The sequence below is a fragment of the Trachemys scripta genome, chromosome 1 (assembly GCF_013100865.1).
Source record: "Trachemys scripta elegans isolate TJP31775 chromosome 1, CAS_Tse_1.0, whole genome shotgun sequence".
Lineage (NCBI taxonomy): Eukaryota > Metazoa > Chordata > Testudines > Emydidae > Trachemys > Trachemys scripta.
Window position 1 is genome coordinate 87,762,897 of NC_048298.1, and position 6,033 is coordinate 87,768,929.

Here is a 6,033-nt window from a genome sequence, read left to right on the forward strand (position 1 = left end):
TGTCTCAGGCCTTGGCTACACTTACCAGCTAGTTCGACGGCTGGAAATCGAAGTTCTGGGTTCGACTTATCGCGTCTAGTCTGGACGCGATAAGTCGAACCCGGAAGTGCTTGCCGTCGACTGCGGTACTCCAGCTCGGCGAGAGGAGTACCGCGGAGTCGACGGGGGAGCCTGCCTGCCGCGTGTGGACCAAGGTAAGTTCGAACTAAGGTACTTCGACTTCAGCTACGTTATTCACGTAGCTGAAGTTGCGTACCTTAGTTCGAATTGGGGGGGGTAGTGTAGACCAAGCCTCATTGGTGATGTTCCTCCCATGATAAACTATTTGGAGACAGGGCTTGCGAGAGCAGCTGCCCTGCTGGAGTCTATCCTGTTTATAACCCTGTCCCAGGCTGATGTCCCTTCCAGGAAGGGTGTTCAGAGGGAGAGTTAACATTCTTCTTTTTAATAGCAACAAAGAGTCCGTTATAGACTAACAAATGTATTGGAGCATAAGCTTTCGTGGGTGAATACCCACTTCGTCCGACGCACGTTTTTAATAGGTATTGTTACATAGTGTGATTGGTTTTTTAAGCTTTGGTGTGGGCAGATGTAATATCTTGGGGAGAAATGTTCATCCCATTGAAGTCAGTAGGAGTTTTGCCATTTATTTCAGTGGAGCCAGGATATCACTCCTGGTGTTTAGGGTGGTATTTTAAAAAATGCAGCTAAACCAGTTTATCAGACTCACAATATATGGAGTAGAGGCCCTGTGTGTGAATTTTCCATCCAAGCTCTTATCCTTGCCATCACATGGATCTAGCTCAGGGGTGGCCATCCTGAGCCTGAGAAGAAGCCAGAATTTACCAATGTACATTGCCGAAGAGCCACAGTAATATGTCAGCAGCCCCCCATCAACTTCCCCCACTCCAGCCTCTAGCGCCTCCCCCTCCGCCCCATGCCTCCCGCCTGCTGTGATCAGCTGTTTTGCATGTGCAAGAGGCTCTGAGAGGTAGGGGGGATGAGGGGGGCACAACACGTTCAGGGGAAGGGGCGGGGACGTTGGGGGAAGGGGTGGAGTGGGGGCAGAGCCTGGGGCAGAGCAGGGGGTTGAGCAGTGAGCACCCCCCGGCACATTGGAAAGTTGGTGTCTGCAGCTCAAGCCCTGGAGTCAGCGCCTATGGGAGCCGCATGTTAACCTCTGAAGAGCCACATGTGACTCAGGAACCACAGGTTGGCCACCCCTGATCTAGCCTATCAGCTGAACTTACACTCATTGTAATTCTGATGGGAAAGGAGTGACATTAATTATATTGTATAACTTGATCAAAACAATGGATCAAAGAGCTGAAGATGTTGTACCTCAACTTTTCTAAAAACAAAACAAGAATCTGTAGAATAAGCTGAAAGGAATGATACAAATTTCTTTAAAGAAGAAAATCAAAATAAAACTGATCTGAAGGTCATAGGATCCTCTCCAGTTGTAGGTAATATTGCTATTCTTCAAAGATGGGAGGCTATGGAAAATGTTTCCAGGGCTTCCAGGCTTCCTATACTATGTTTTAAGAGATAATCTTCTTATTGCTTTGCTCATTTATTAGAAGAAATTTAAAATGTGGAATCTGTACTTTCCTTAATGATAACTACTTTTCTCTTACCAATGTCTAGAAATTCATTGACGCAAGGACCCAGTAAAATTGTTTTTCCATTTGTAAATGCTTGTGATCATTCTGAGACAGAATTTTAAAACAAATGTTTTTGGGGTCACCGGGTTTTAATGTTTCCTGAGTTGACATGGGAAACATGAGTTAGAAAAAAAAAGATTCAGACTTAAAGAATTTGCAAAATTGGTGCAATTACAGTAAAAAAAAAATTCCTTGCCAAGTTTTGAATAATGTTGGTGATAAATGATATATTTTAATTGATTACCATGTGTCAAGAAAATCTTTAGAACAAGCTGATAGATTAGATGGAGTTAACATTTACCAAAATAAAAAACATTTGTAATTTTGTTTTAAATATGGCATTTTATAAGCGCTAAATGCTTTATGTACAACTGGAAATTTCTTGAAAAGACTCTCTTTTGCAGTGTTGATAACTGCCTTCTGGTCAGTCTCTTGTTCGTCATTTTCTTTTGTGCTTTTTTCCCTCTAATTCACTATTTACATCTGACCAACTATATATATTATATACTTGGGATTATCAAAAATTATAAAGTAATTGAAAGAAAGGGTTGTAGGATAGCGTAATTCCCTCATTCTGTACTATGGTGGGAAGATGGTAGGCAACAGGTTGGAGGCACAATGACAGATTCTGGCTAGTTAAGAAAGACAGTCTGAATTCCAGAGAAAAGTTGGAAGGTCTGTGCAGTTTAAGCCTGATCCAAAACCCACCGAAGTCAATCCGAGTCCTTCCTTTGATTTAATTGTGTTGTGGATTGTCCCATTGAGAGTAGAAGATTGTGCAAAAAAGGAGAGATCATTATGAAGATGTGTAGCTGCAAACCAGAAATACCCCTTTAGCATCACCAACTACCGAGAGAATGAGACACCCCATAGAATCAAGGAGGAGAGCATGTGGGGTAAGTAGTGTTTAAGACACAGACATTTTCCAGGGAGACCTGTAAAGAAAGGCCTCCCACCAAGGGAAAGAAAGGTTATTAAAGAGCATTTAAATAGCATTGGTGTGATGAATGTGGTGCAGAGAAAATCAGTAATTATTTGGCTTTGTATTTGTACCTAACTGTCTGGCCCAGGTGGTGGGTGCAGGGGACTAATATTATTTGCCTGTATTCCACAGGAGGAAATAAGTTAGTTTTTAGTAACTGTCAGACAGCTTAAACAAATGAAATAAAGAAACAGAGCCGTCAGCCTCCCGGAATCTGGTTTTATTGGCTTGTTGTGCTTCTTCCACACACATTTTTGCTCTAAATTAAATGATTGTTTTCCCTTCCGAAACATGTCTCTAGGCCAGGGACTGTTGGTGATAGCTGTGATCTTTTCCGTAGCCATAACACTAATACACATCTGCATTTAGCTTATGACAAGCATGTGTACTTTGGTTCCCCGGTACTAGGAACACTTGAGAGTAAGGCTCTGTTTGCAGCTAGGGAATTGCAGAGAGAGAGTGGGGAAATCTCATGTCAAACTGAGTATTGGATTCAGCAGGACTGCACTCCCCGCCTTCTTCATAAAAGAAGAATGACTGCCCTGTATGAGCTCTAGTCATATTGGAGGTAATATTCCCCTTCTCCCACCCTCATGAGTGAGCCATCAGCAAATGTCCTGAAGCCTGTACTTTGATTGCCTTTATATCATTGTCTTAGCCTGCATAGCTACACATATTGTTAATGGTGCTAAAATTATCTATTCCCTGTTTAAAAATCCTGCCACAACCCCTTTCAGTGACCTTCTGCAACAAATTCCAGTTTGACAATGCAGAGATTGGATATATTTTTGGTATTACTTTTTTCTTTTTCTGCAGCGTACAAATCTTTTTACTGTACCATCTTTTAACAAGCTCTACAGTAATACATTTTTATTTTGCCCTTTATTTGTAATCAAGAAACACAGAAGTCATAACAAATAACTATGATAAAATGGATGGTCTAAGGTGTAGGGTTTTTTCCCCCTTTTCTCTTCTTCTTCTTTGATGACACCTGTATTACCATAGCACCTAGATGCCTCCGTCAGGATTGAGGCTGTTCTGTGGTAGGTGCTCTGTTAAACAATATCCCAAAGAAACAACTAGATTTTACTGTTAGGCACGTTTAGCCCCACTCCTTCAAGATACTGGGCACCCTCTATGAGAAGCTTGCAGGCTGAGGGCCGTTGATGGGAAACGGTATTGTCTTGTGGGTGATGGTTGGATATAGTGATTCATGGCTTTGTGACCTCCAGGCTAAAGACATCCTTGAATACCATCAACAGGTTGCACCCAATGCAGTCTGTGGCAGTATAAATCCGTGTGTTCCCCCCCAACAAGACAATGACCCCTGCCTGCCATGAGCTGCACTAGCTGCCTATTGTTTAGTGAATGAGATTCAGGCTTAGTATTTAAAGGCTTATGTATGATGGGACCTGTCTGCCTTTGAGACCTTCTGTGTCTGTCTGTTCCTTTTAGCCCAGTGCGATGAGCAATTTGAATATGCTGACCATCCCTACATCCAGTCTGAAGAGAGCAAAGGCAGGCTGTGCGGTCTGGATTGCTTTTCCCATCTGTATTCATCGGTGCACATCTTGCTTCCCACCTGGGCTGGGGTCGAGACTCTCTTATCCCCTTTTGGTTTGTGTGTTTAACAAGCACATTTTTTTCCCCAGACTTTCACTGACCCTGACAGAAAAGGGGATTTAGGAGCGGCTACACCTCAAGCCACCAGATGGTGCCCTTGGCCCTCAATGCATTTCCTGTCCATCCTCTTTATCTTTCTTTACCCTCCCCCAGCTCTGCTTCACTATCTCTAGTAGTAAAATTATGTTTTGGGCAACCAGGAAACTGAGTCAACTTCTGTGGTTCAAATTTCATTACCAGAAATAACAATTATAGTGAGGACAGTAATAGGAGGTTAACCAAACCCCATGCTTCAACCTGCAGAATAACAAATGAATGCGGGATCAGGAAGGAATTCCCACCACCCACCCACACCATGGATAGCATTGTACATTTGTCCGGATGCTGGCTATGTGTAAGTTAGCAGTGGGGCAGGACTACACAGGTTCACCTTCTTCAGAACCATCACGTACCAGCAACATCGTCATCAACCACAGGCCTGCTGCACCTTGGCACTGCATTGTCTGTCCTATGGAAGTGGGGTAAGTGATGGGGGTGTGTGTGGATTTCTTACTGATAGCATCATTATGACAAACTGGAGACTGAAATGCAAAACCAGCGGGGCACGAAAGTCCAAAGAAAGCTGCAGCCAGATCCCTCCACTGGTCCTAGGATCATGGCTGGTGAGTGCAGGGGAGAGGAAGGGATGTCTTGTCCTAGGCTTGGAACCATTGTTGTGAGGCAGGATATAGGAACAGAAAATGTCCTCTGTGTGTCTGCTGTACAAACTACAAGGAAAATCCTTTCCAATCTGCTTGGGCCTAACCAGAAAACCCAGTTACTGACACCTTTGTCCTCTGTGGTTGTTTGATGGTCAAGATTTGCCCTTCTTGCAGCTAACATGCACTAAATAAAAAGGGGGGCACGCAAAATAACAAGCAACAGCAAGGACCCTGTGCCCCTGCTGTCCACCTAGAAGACAAGGGTGTGAATCTAAATTCTCCCATGAGCAATAGTTTTCCTTTTCCAGGTGTTGATATAAAAACATGCCTGGGACAGGGGCAAACGAATCCCTACTTACTGTCAGAGAGAGAATGAGTCATTGCTGCTTTTTTTTAGAGATGAAATACTAATGCAGATTATCATTGACTAACATTTCTATAGTGTCTTTCATGATTCCAAAGTGCCAGGCAGACATTACAAATGATATATGGCAGGGCTTGTATCACCTGCTACAGAAATGCAGAAGCCACCTCTGGGGTGGAGTATGATAGCTGTTTAACAGTGCACAGCACTGCAACATTAGAATTTACAATAGGAAGTGAAGAAGAAATGCAAGTTGTAGGGCTACATGTAGGTGGCCTTTATTATGTGGGAGGGTTGTCAGACTAGATTATCAAATGGTCCCTCTGGCCTTCAAATCTGAGAATAGGTCATTTCAATAGGTAATTGAAATGCTGGGGGAAACTTTAGGGAGTCATAATGCAATTGCCCAAACAGGAATATGGCCAGCAAAGTAGCGCTCAGGGCCGGTTCTAACTTTTTTGCCGCCCCAGGCAAAAAAGAAGAGCACCGTTCCCCCCCCCCCGCGAGCGCTGTGCCGCCGTACCCACCCCGTGAGCGCCGCGCCGCCAACCCCCCCCAGAGCCGCCGAAATCCCCGCCCCCCCGAGACCATGCTGCCCGAAGCCCCCGCCCCCCTCCAAGCACCGTGCCACCCGAAGCCCCCGCCCCCCCTCCGAGCGCCGTGCTGCGTGAAGCCCCCGCTCCCCCTCCGAGTGCCATG